The sequence below is a fragment of the Musa acuminata genome, chromosome BXJ3-7 (assembly GCF_036884655.1).
Source record: "Musa acuminata AAA Group cultivar baxijiao chromosome BXJ3-7, Cavendish_Baxijiao_AAA, whole genome shotgun sequence".
Taxonomy (NCBI): domain Eukaryota; kingdom Viridiplantae; phylum Streptophyta; class Magnoliopsida; order Zingiberales; family Musaceae; genus Musa; species Musa acuminata.
The window spans coordinates 30,711,190-30,723,259 of record NC_088355.1 but is presented as its reverse complement, the minus strand read 5'-3'; the positions used below and the strand labels follow the sequence as shown (position 1 = coordinate 30,723,259).

At 37.7% G+C, this 12,070-nt stretch overlaps 1 pseudogene; it reads right to left on the bottom strand.

The window, feature by feature from the left end:
• Nucleotides 1-1,054: 1,054 nt before the first annotated feature.
• LOC135587056 (uncharacterized) lies at nucleotides 1,055-4,251 on the bottom strand (annotated as a pseudogene).
• Between the last annotated feature and the right edge of the window lie 7,819 nt (nucleotides 4,252-12,070).

Below are 12,070 nucleotides of genomic sequence, written 5' to 3'. Positions count from 1 at the left end.
AATAGGAGTAGCCTCAAATAATAACAATAGCAATTGGAGCGAGGACACAGAGAGCCGAAATAAAATGGGAAGGGGCAAAACGAACCCGGTCGACATACCGAGTGACTAATCTACTCACCGGACCGGCTCAAACCGGGCGGGTCAAAAGGCAAGTGATCGGCCACGTTTTGTCAAACGGCAACACCGAGGCTGCGGGTATGGCCGAGCCTAATCGAAGGCCGGTTCAGTGAACCGGTTGCAAAATGAGCCCAAGCGCGTGGGTATCTTGATAAATGAGTAGTAAGAAAGGAGCCTCGTGGGGGGTTAAATTGTACCACGAGACGGACAAAGGTTTTGGGACGGAGGCGTCACGAGGAAGATGCAAATGTTGAAATGGAAAGCGGAAGAACATATTTATATTTATTATATAAAGAACGCCCGGGAATTTTTGATTTGGAGAACCGGAGATCGAATCGACCACACGTTTCCTCGATCTGCATCCACCCCTTGGGCCACCTACCACGCGATTGGAGGAGTGACGGAGGGCATGCGGGACCCAGATACGAGGGACAAAAGCAAATTGCGGGCGTCACGGAGGGCACCGTTTCGGGACGTCTAAAACTTGGGAACCAAGTTATACTCCCCAGGTGGGGCACATTGTTTCTTTAAGATATTGATTTTTATTAAAGCACAATGTTAAAAATTAGACACCTATTTACCAAAATAATGGACCGGAAGTTATACTCATCCGAATTTGGAAGAATTTGAACTATATTAATTGGTAAAGAATATGATAGTTGATAATAAGATTTTAGGATCAAACCTTATCTTTATCGACATCATGTACATTAGTGTTGGCGTATATAACAAAATCACAGAGGGACAGCTGCAAGTGACTTGTTTTATGTCTTTTATATTCAACATACCAAACCTACAGATCTAACATATTTACATAATTTAAAGGCAGTGAAATAGGTATGGTCCATGCAACAACATGAATTCATTGGAGGAGTCGTGAAAACGTGAGAAAGTGAAACAACACATTTCCAAGCAGTAGCTGTTGTAAGGCAAATAGTAAACAGAAGATGAATCAGAACCAAATATATAGAGGTACCTGCTTGGAAATTCTCGAACAGAACCCATGATTCCACCAAATACGTTACAATGAAATGCAGTTCATATCAAGAGACATTTGCAATCTCATCTTTATGAACTGTACTATCTCTGAAAGTCAAATTCATGTAGCCCAATTGAATTGCTTCACTGTAACTTGAGCAAAGATATTAAAAGGTGGTTCTGATACTTGCCGTTGGGATTTCAGATGAGGACACTCAGTGGTCAGTTGACATAGGATCCTCCCTTGACGTATATGAAGCAAGGCAAAGTGACCTTTCAGCTTACACCTGATGCTCGGTTGGGAAGAATTTCCAACTCTTCCAGATGCTCAGTTGCTGTGTCGCGGCCTTCTCACTGGCCCACCAGTCTGAACCAACATTAGGCTCTGACAATACCCCCTCCATCAAATTTGAACTCTTTAGCCGGAGAGAGGGAAACAGAAGCCAGTACTTTCTCAGGCAAGTCATGGCAGGTATCATCAGTGCTGATTCTCCTGCTATCTGCTACTTTCATTTACAAGCAGAACGAAAACTCTTGTGTAGTTATTCAAATGATGCTCTCTGATCCACCAAGTGTTCATTATTCTTAGGCATGGTAGCAGACTCCTCTATTGATGCAGCTGCCGATATCTGACGATCTAAAAGTGACCCACCATTTTGAGTATGTGCTGGTGTAAGTTGCCGTGCAGCAATCCCTTCAGCAATTAAGATTTTTGGTGGTCCACCAATAGGGAACAATTGGAAGTAGCCACCAGCACAGGAATAGAATTTGGGATCAGGGAAAGGCGATGAACTACCTGAACAACCCGAGCTTGGTGATATGAGGCAACCTATTGGGCTTCCAGGATAGAACTGGTAGGATTGCAGCTTATACACCTCACTCTTCTTGCAGTTGGTATCGAGGGAAGTAAACAACAATTTGGCTACTGGCACCTCAGGAGATGAAGGTGTTCTGCAATGCAAGGGTTCTGGAGAGGGGTACAGTGAGCAGTCGAAGGTTTGGCTGTGAAGGTGGAAATGACAGGAGGTGAAACTCAGCCGCTGGGAGAATACAAACTTGGTAACAGAACAGAAAGAGATAGAGGACATACAAGAGATTGACCAGCAGATGAAGTACCCGATGGCAGAAAGGAAACCGGAGAGAAAGGAGGTGCAACATATAGAAGCCTCGGTTCAGATGGATGGCTTGCATTTTTTAATGCAGGGGCATCCGACAAAGAAAATGCAGGTTCAGGAACAACGACTGTATGGTTGATGCGCCTGTCATTTCCATGAGACCCGAAGCACCAATACACACTGAGCCAAGCAGTTCATCTTCTCCTCTGGATGTTAGAAGAACAAATAAATGTTGATGACACCCAAAAGAGGAGATATTTATATAACATAAATACACATACATGCATAAATTCAGCTTCATCTGTTCCTAGACTTGTAAAATGTTGTTTAGTGCTTATGGCTCCCACAAACAGCGCATCTGGCTATGATCAAATATGTGCAACCTTGTACCTGCTCACAGATTGTTTTTAAGAAACTTAAACCCATGACATGTAAGTTCCAACTGGAGTAGTCTTATAACTGAGCAAAGGCCCACATTCTCCTTCCTGGTCTGTTTTTATTTTTAATTGTCAGAAACAATATTAGTGAACCAGCTTTATACAGCCTGCAATATGTTTTGGTTAGAGGCGTCCTTAACATAGATGAATCTATCACTATTGTTTCTTCCAATAGACTTTTAGTCCCCATATCTAATCACAAAGATGCTGTTCTCAAATCTAATGTAAAACTTCCAAAAATTGGAATGTTTACATTTACCATATCATTAATGATACCCATCTAATTCAGTATATATATACCTGTTAGAAAATAGTTTAATGTCACTTGAATATATAAGGGATGTCAACCCCAACAAAGCTCAATACCAGGAAGGGATCCATAACTATAACTGAACTCAATAAAACATAGCACGAGTACGGCCATCAAATGTTTGCAAGATAAGTTGTCATAAAATGGAACACAATAAAAGTGAGTGCATCCGAAACATAGCAAACAGAAATCATTTCCCACCTGAAGATTGAGTGAGGGTCAATCATGTACTCCACAGATGACAGTTCCCAAGCTTACAATAATGCCCAATGTTAGACGGTGCCATCCAATGATATCAGTTCAAGAACAGATGAATACAAATTGCACGGAAAATGCATGAGTACAGCATATAAACCACTAATACCCTACGAAGAGGCTATTAAAAGCATAATCAAATCCCTGGGCAGTTTATGAAAATATCTTAAAATTAAGCAAAATTAAGATAGAATAAAGAAATCATTTCACAATTCTCCTTCAAGTAACCCTAGCAACCACATTATTAGAACCTATTACATAATGGGTCCTTTCCTAAAAGCTTAATCTTTTGGAATTATTGGTCATCCAATTCAAGATATTTATCATGATATCATAGCTTCTGAGTTCGAAACATGTATTTGCCCCACTTTATTTTACCAAGTAATTAGTTAAAAAAAATATTTATGCATTATCATTCTTCGTTTGGGCTTGCGCCAAGCAATTGGGTTTACTTTCACGTGAGCGATGTTAGAACAGTGGGCTCTTTTTCCTAAAAGCTTACGCTTTTGGGATTACTGATCACCCAGTTTGAAATATTTATCACACATCAAAAGAGTCACTAAAATACGAAAAATAACTGAAACATACAACAATGCCTCACAGATCTGAAGTGACTAAGATATAAGCAAAACAAAATGAATAGCCAAGTCGGAAACGCGGAGCACAAGAACAAAAAAGGAGTATGACGACTCACCGGAACCGTGACCTGCTGGACCCGGCTTTCAGCAGAGACGAACACCACTGCAACAGCATTCACGGTCTCCACGCTATTATGAATCCCCCTCATCTCTTCTTCCTCTTTCTCAATCCGAATAGATCATCTCTTCCCAAAATCTATCCTCAACTCCGCTAAATCCTGCCGATCACTTGTCAATTCCGATAAGAACAGCTCAAATCAACGCAGAAACCAAAATCCCGACAAGAATCACAAAACCCTGGAATTCGCGCCTCGAATCGCCGACGGAAGGGATTGGGAAAGTGACGGCGAATGCGAGGCTAAAGGCTCGAAAGAAGCCGAACTGAACACCTCGAAAGGAAGACGCCATCAAACGCGGGCGTCAAGTCGGCGTCTCACGCGCATCAGAACCGTTGGAACGGGAAATGACACGAAACGAACGGTCTCGATGGCTTAAAGGCGTGTTAGTAATTTTCCGTAAAAAGCTGGTGCAATTAGTGGAGTTTATCTTTCTTATTGTTGACTTATTGACTAAGATCGCCCAGTGTTGACTCGATGGTCGTTCTTGCACTCCCACGTTATCATCTTAGTTAATTATGATTAACATTTAGATCTTTATATTTTAAAAATAATATTAAAATTTTTATATTTATAAAAATAAAATATTTAATCTCAATTCTCCTTCCATCGTTAAAAAAATCACATTTGTTATTACGTGCAAAAAGAATATGAATGAAAAAAGATAAAAATATAATTATTTTATTTTTTAATTATTAATTTTATATAAAATGAAAAGGATCGATGTCCTCCTCTCCTCTTCATTCCAACTTTCTTGGCCACCGCATTTGTTCACCCACCGCATCTATTCGCCTACTCCTCCTTTGCTAACTACATCGTCGCCCATTATTCCAGTAAGAATCAAGAACTTACTCTGTTTCATGGAAAAATCAAGAATACAGTGATTTATCCTCGTTTTTTATGCAATATAAGGATCTCCCTCGTCACAATATCAATAGAACTCTCGTTCTTATAAGGGAATAACGGGAACTCACTAAATTTGCTTGAAGGGAACAATCAAGAAATTTTTTGTTTTAATATATTTTATTTTATCTCTTGTTCTAATGATATCCTCCCCTCACCTCCCCTCCCTCTTTACAGAACTTGATTGTGGATAAAAATTAAAAACTTTCTTGTTTTGATAAGTATTGTACGTATATAATTTCAATTCTTTTTGTATTATTAGAATGGTGATGGGAAAAAATTGAAAAGAAGTTCAGAAGCTGTTATGTCGAACCATTAGTGGTGTACGATGAATAGTATTATACAATTTTATCTTTTTATGATGCTCTAGTCCATCATCCTAAATTTGACCATTATATTCCTCAAAGTAGTCATGTATCGTTGCAATAATTTAATCAAATGATATGATCTTTGAATGCAAGATCAGAAGCAATCTTGTATGCTCTGTCTTATTGATTAACTTTCTTCCACTGCTAATGAAATCTTAAAACTCTTTGGCCTATAAGTAGATGTGTCATTATCTATGTCACATTTGTATCATTATCTATATCGGATCTGACTCATTGGCAGCATTAACTTATTAGTTATTGTGTAAATCAATATTGTTAATATGTTGTTTGGATGTTAACAACAGCAAGCACCTAATGGTCCATGCAATTGCAGGATTCTTCACATTTCAAGAGGCAAATTGCAACAATCTTTCGAGACTGAGTTCCCTGATCGTGTCAAGCTTCCTACTACATATGCAAGAGACCTATTTGAATATTGCTGTTTCAGAACCTTTCATGTGGTGATCAAGAGTCTAGATTATTTGGCCGATAAGGAATTCCATCAGTTAACTTTTGATATGATGCTGGCTTGGGAGTCCCCTGGTGCCAATATATTTCAGTGATTTGTAGAAATGCTGAAGAACTTGTATATTATCTCCAAGGGTGAAATGATTGCTTTGTTATTAAAGAAAATGATTACAGAACTTGCAATGCTGAAGAACTTGTATATTATCTCATATGGCTGTTCTTGAAGCAAGCTCTATGACATCAGTTTGCATGCTTGATCTCTTTGCATATAAATTGGATTGTGAAAGAACTCATAATTCATGATTAGTTTGATAATTGGCTGCAAAATGAATCTTTTTTTTTTTTTTTTTTTTTATTGAATCTCGTATTTTGATGATGAAACTAATTGATAATTATGTTTATGTTTTAATATGTGTTTTGAGTGATTAAGGATGCTTTGATCAGGATGAGATAATTAAAGCAGGAAAAATCATGTTGGGCCGAAGGAATATGTCAGAAGATTGGACGTCGGGCCGGTGAATCAGTCGACGTATTGATAGAAGGCTTCGGGCCGTGGACTCGGGCATCGGGCCAAGAAGAGCGGGTATTGTGCCAAGGATATCGGAGTTGCGGAGTCAACTGGTCGATTGGGCAATAGGCCACAGGAGTAGACGATGCGCCGAAGAATCGGACAAAGCGTTGAGGGACCAATGATGTACCAGACAACTTGATTAATGCTTAGTATTAATTGTCTAGATCGAAGTTTATTTTACATGTGCAGGATTAACTACGATGGAAGTAAGACATGTAATAGGAGTTACGCCGGAGTCAAGACCATGATCAAGTTGGGGGTTCGAGAGTTCGACAGAAGTCTGGACGATCGTCGGAGGTTCTGCGGGAACAAATCCGAGAAGTCCAAGAGTTTGCCAAAGAAGCTCATCGGAACTTGCTAAGTGGATCGTCACAAGTCCAGGAGTTTGACGGAAGTCAGTAGGAGCATCGTCGAGGGTTCGTCGGATGTTCGTCGAAAGTTCATCGGAAGCTCGCCGGAAGAAGCAATTGACGCACCGGAGCAAGTTATAGTAAATTTCTTAAGAAATATCGTAGTTAGCATGAATATTAAGCTAGGAATAAGAGGTGATCCCATTAACTTAATCTGAGAGCAATTGGGCCCTTGATAGACCTAAATTGGGCCGAATGGATCAGCCCATTCAGACCCAGATTTCCTGCCAGGCGATGGCACCACCAGGGCCGGCAGTGGCACCGCCCAGGAGCTCAATCTCCGAGTGAGACTAGGTGGTGGTACCGCCCCTGTCAGGCGGTGGTACCACTTGGGCTCAGTCTCCGAGCGAGACTAGGTGGTGGAGCCACCCCAGTCAAGCGATGGCACCGCTTGGGCTCAGTCTCCGAGCGAGACTGGGTGGTGGAACCACCCCAGTCAGGTGGTGGCACCGCTAGAGCTCGGTCTCCGAGCTCTGTTAGGCGGTCATATCGCCCAGTCTAGCGGTAGTATCGCCAGGATCCCAGAAATCCGGGAGATGACATTTTTGAGCTCCAAATTCAAACCAGTTCGGGGCCTATATATACCCCACCCTTTTTTGCATGAAAGGGCACCGAAAATCCAATCTTACTCTTTGATTTTTAGAGCTCAAAAGTGTTGTATAAGCTAAAAGTTCTCCTCCCTCTTTTCTTCCAAGTTTCGATCATTCAAGAGAGGAGTGAAAATTCTGTACGGGTTGTCTCCTAAGCCCGTGGTTGGCCTTCGCCTATTGAAGGAAGGCCTCTAGTGGACGTCGATGACCTCATTAGAGGAGGAAGCCGAAAGTGGATGTAGGTCACGTTTGACCGAACCACTCTAAAATCTGGTTTGCATATCCTTTGTGCTATTTATCTTAACTGCAAACTGCCTTCCTTACTTTACTTTAAATACGTTTCCGTAAGCTTTCAAAGTTATTATCTTCATGAAATGACTTTTACATCGGAATCGGTTTTCAACGTACGAGAGATTTTATGAAGTTGAAGTTTTCCGCTGCACTAATTCACCCCCCCTCCCTCCCCCCCCCCTCTTAGTGCTCTTGATCATAACAATTGGTATCAGAGCCTCGATATTTCTCACTTGGATTAACACCTAAGAGAAATGGCTCTTTTGGCAACCAAGAAGGTCACTCTCTCATTCGTCCTCCCTTCTTCAATGGGACGGACTACACTTATTGGAAAACTCGAATGAGAGTTTTCTTGCTTTCATTGAATCTTGATTTATGGCATATAGTAAAAAATGGATTTGAAATATCTTCTCTTCCAATGAACCATTGGAATAATTTGGAGAAGAAGATGTTTTCTCTAAATGCAAAGGCTATGAATGCCTTATTTTACGCCTTAGATAAAAATGAATTTAATCGGATTTCTTTGTGCAAAACAACTTTCGACATATGGCACACTCTTGAAATCACACACGAAGGCACTTCTAGAGTTAAAGATTTAAAAATCAACTTTTTAATGTATGATTTCGAGCTTTTTTTGAATGAAGTCGAGCGAAACCATTATTGGCATGTACACCCGTTTTACGGATATCGTTAATGGTTTAAAAGCTCTTGGAAAATGTTTCTCGAATTTTGAGCTTGTTAGTAAAGTTTTACAATCACTTTCTAAAGCTTGGGAATCAAAAGTAACGATAATAAAAGAAACAAAAGATTTAAATATTTTTTCACTTGATGATATATGAAATGATGCATAATGCACATGATGAATATGATGAACAAAATCACCTTTCACAGAACAGGAAGGATTTGGGACATAGAACATTTGAAGACCACTCGAGCATAAGCTCAAGTGATGGTGAACAAGAACTACTCAATAAGAAATTAAAAAAATTAAAAAAATAAAAATTTAAGAACAAAAAGAATAGAACTACTTGCTTTGAATGCAAGAAGAAGAACACAAAGTGGGATGAATCGAGATCCTCTAAAGACGAGGAGAAAATCAAGAAAGGCGAGGTGGCAAACTATGCCTTAACAACATTCAACGATGAGGTAATCAAAACCCCCTTAATTTATTTTAAAATTACATAATGCTTTCCATAATGCATTTTCTTTTTTAGTATAGAATTAATTTTCTTAAAAATTACATGTTTAAATAATATAATAAAAATACTAAAAAAGGAGAATGATTCTCTTGTTAGTAATTTTGATAAATTAAAACTTGAGCATAATGATATTTTACCTCATGTACGAAATGCCATGATTTAGAAATAATTCAAAAGGATAACTTGCTACTCAAGGATACCTTGAAGAAATTGAGGTTGGTAGCAAATCCTTGAACATGATCTTTACTAATAAGGGTCACAATCATAAAAGAAGTGCAATCGGATTTGTGAAAAGCTCTCACCAAAATCCAACCACATTCATTAAAGGCCCTATCTCGTATATTTCGCACCAAAACAAATGCAACTTTTGTTGCAAACATCGACATAGAGCTTATCATTATCTATTCAAGAAGGTTAGTCCAAACAAATTGATTTGGATTCCTAAAGGAAGAACTCCATGCAACATGATAAGCAATTTAGATCGATCTTTGAGGCACCCAAGATCAAATGGGTACATAAAAATCATCCTCTTTTGTAGAAACGTATACCATCACAAGCTAGGAGCAAGAGATGGTACCTTGATAGTGGATGCTCAAGACATATGATTGAAGATCCATCTCAATTCTCTAAGCTCACTAGCATAGACGAAGGATATGTCACCTTCGGAGACAACAACAAGGGTAAAATCATTGGCAAAGGAACCATAGGTAACAAATCCAACTTCTTTATTGAAGATCTTTTGTTAGTTGATGATTTAAAACATAACCTCTTGAGAATTAGTCAATTGTGTGATAAAGGATATATTGTTAAATTCGAATCTAATGCTTGCATTATTGAAAAACCACACAAAAACACATCTATGATTACATTAAAGTAAAATAACGTATACACCATTGACATCAATGATCTTTGCAATGAAATGTGTTTTTTGGTTTTGAATGACGATGCTTGGCTTTGGCATAGGAGATTAGGTCATGCTAGCATAAAACTAATTACCCAAATTTCATCCAAAGAACTTGTAAGAGGAATTCCTCATATCAAGTTCATCAAAGATAATGTGTGTGATGCTTGTCAATTAGGAAAATAAATAAAAAGTAACTTCAAACCTAAGACTCAAATAAACACCTCTAAACCTTTGTGATTGATCCATATGGACTTGTTCGGACTAATTTCTACATCAAGTCTAGGAGGTAGCAAATATGCTTTTGTCATTGTAGATGATTATAGTAGATACACATGGACCTTTTTTTTTTCACACAAAAGTGAATGCTTTAGGTATTTCACTAAGTTTTGTAAACGTGTTCAAAATGAAAATGGATTATAATTTCGTCAATTCGAAGTGATCACAGTGGTGAATTTCAAAACTGTGATTTCTAAGAATTTTGTGAATCAAATGGATACAACCACAACTTCTCTACTCCAAAAAATCCTCAACAAAATGGAGTAGTAGAAAGAAAGAATAGAAATTTACAAGAAATAGCAAGAACCATGTTGAATGAACATAGCCTAACCAAATATTTTTGGGCTGAAGCTGTAAACACGACATTCTATGTCATGAATAGAATTCTAGTAAGACCTTTACTCACCAAAACTCCTTATGAGTTGTGGAACAACAAAAAACCCAATGTTTCATATTTTAAAGTTTTTAGGTGTATGTGTTTTATTTTGAATGAAAAAGATGCATTGGGAAAATTTGATGCTAAATCCGATGAAGGATTTTTTTTCTTGGCTATTCTTCGATTTCTAAAGCATTTCGTATTTTCAATAAAAGAACTTTAATTATAGAAGAATCCATTCATGTTGTTTTTAATGAGATTTTCGAAATTAAGAAAAATGATTTTGATGATGATGTTAATTTTGATACTTTGAATTTAAATGAAACCCCTTCTCCAACTAGTAACTTGGATGCATACTTCCAAAATATCCTTACCCAAGGATTGGAAGTATATAGATGCTCATCCTAAGGAGCTAATCATAGGAGACATATCTAAAGGGGTTCAAATATGTTCTTCTCTTAAAAATTTTTATGTCAATGTTGCTTTTCTCTCCCAAATTGAACCTAAATGTATTGACGAAGCCATGAAAGATGATTCATGGATTATCACAACGCAAGATGAGTAAAATTAATTTGAGAGAAATGAGATGTGGAAGTTTGTTCCTAGGCCAAATGACCATTTAGTTATTGATACTAAATGGGTCTTTAGAAACAAGCAAGATGAATCTGGTATCGTAGTTAAAAACAAGGTTAGATTAGTGGTCAAAGGTTTTAACTAAGAAGAAGGTATCGATTACGAAGAAACCTTCGCTCCTATGGCTCCTTGCCTATGCTAGTAGTAATAATTTTAAGTTGTTTTAAATGGATGTTAAAAGTGCTTTTCTTAATGGCTTTATTTCTGAAGAAGTTTATGTTGAACAACCTCCCAGATTTGAGAATAATAGTCTCCCTAATCATGTATTTAAATTGACTAAAGCACTCTATGGTTTAAAACAAGCCCCAAGGGCTTAGTATGAGAGACTTGGTTCATTTCTTATTGAAAATAATTTCTCTAAAGGCAAGGTTGATACCACATTATTTATCAAAAATTTTGAAAATAATTATCTTATTATTCAAATTTATGTTGATGACATTATCTTCGGTTTCACGAATGAATCTCTTTGTGAATCATTTGCTAAGAGTATGAGTCTTGAATTTGAAATGAGTTTGATGGGAGAATTAACCTTCTTTTTGGGCTTACAAATTAAATAACTAAGTAATGACATCTTTATTAGTCAAACAAAATATATTTTAGATTTGCTAAAAAGGTTTAATATGGATAGCTCAAAAGCTATCAACACTCCTATGAGCACCTCCATTAAGTTATATAAATTGATGAAAATGGAGAAAGCTTTGATCAAAAAGCTTATAGGGGTATGATAGGAAGTCTACTATACCTCACCGCAACAAGACCGGATATCATGTTTAGTGTAGGTCTTTGTGATAGGTTTCAATATAATCCTAAGATATCTCATCTTAAAGCAGTTAATATGATATTTAGATATATTAAAGGTACCACAAATCTAGGATTATGGTGTTTAAAATCTGAGAATTTTGAGATAATTGCTTATGCTGATGCGGATTTTGTTGGATATAGACTATATAGAAAAAGCACATCAGAAACATATCAATTTTTGGGACATGCATTTGTTTCTTGGTCATCCAAGAAACAAAACTCAGTTGCACTATCTACAACCGAAGCTGAGTACATTGCAGCTAGTGCATGCTGTGTATAAGTTGTGTGGATGAAAAACACTTTAGAGGATTATA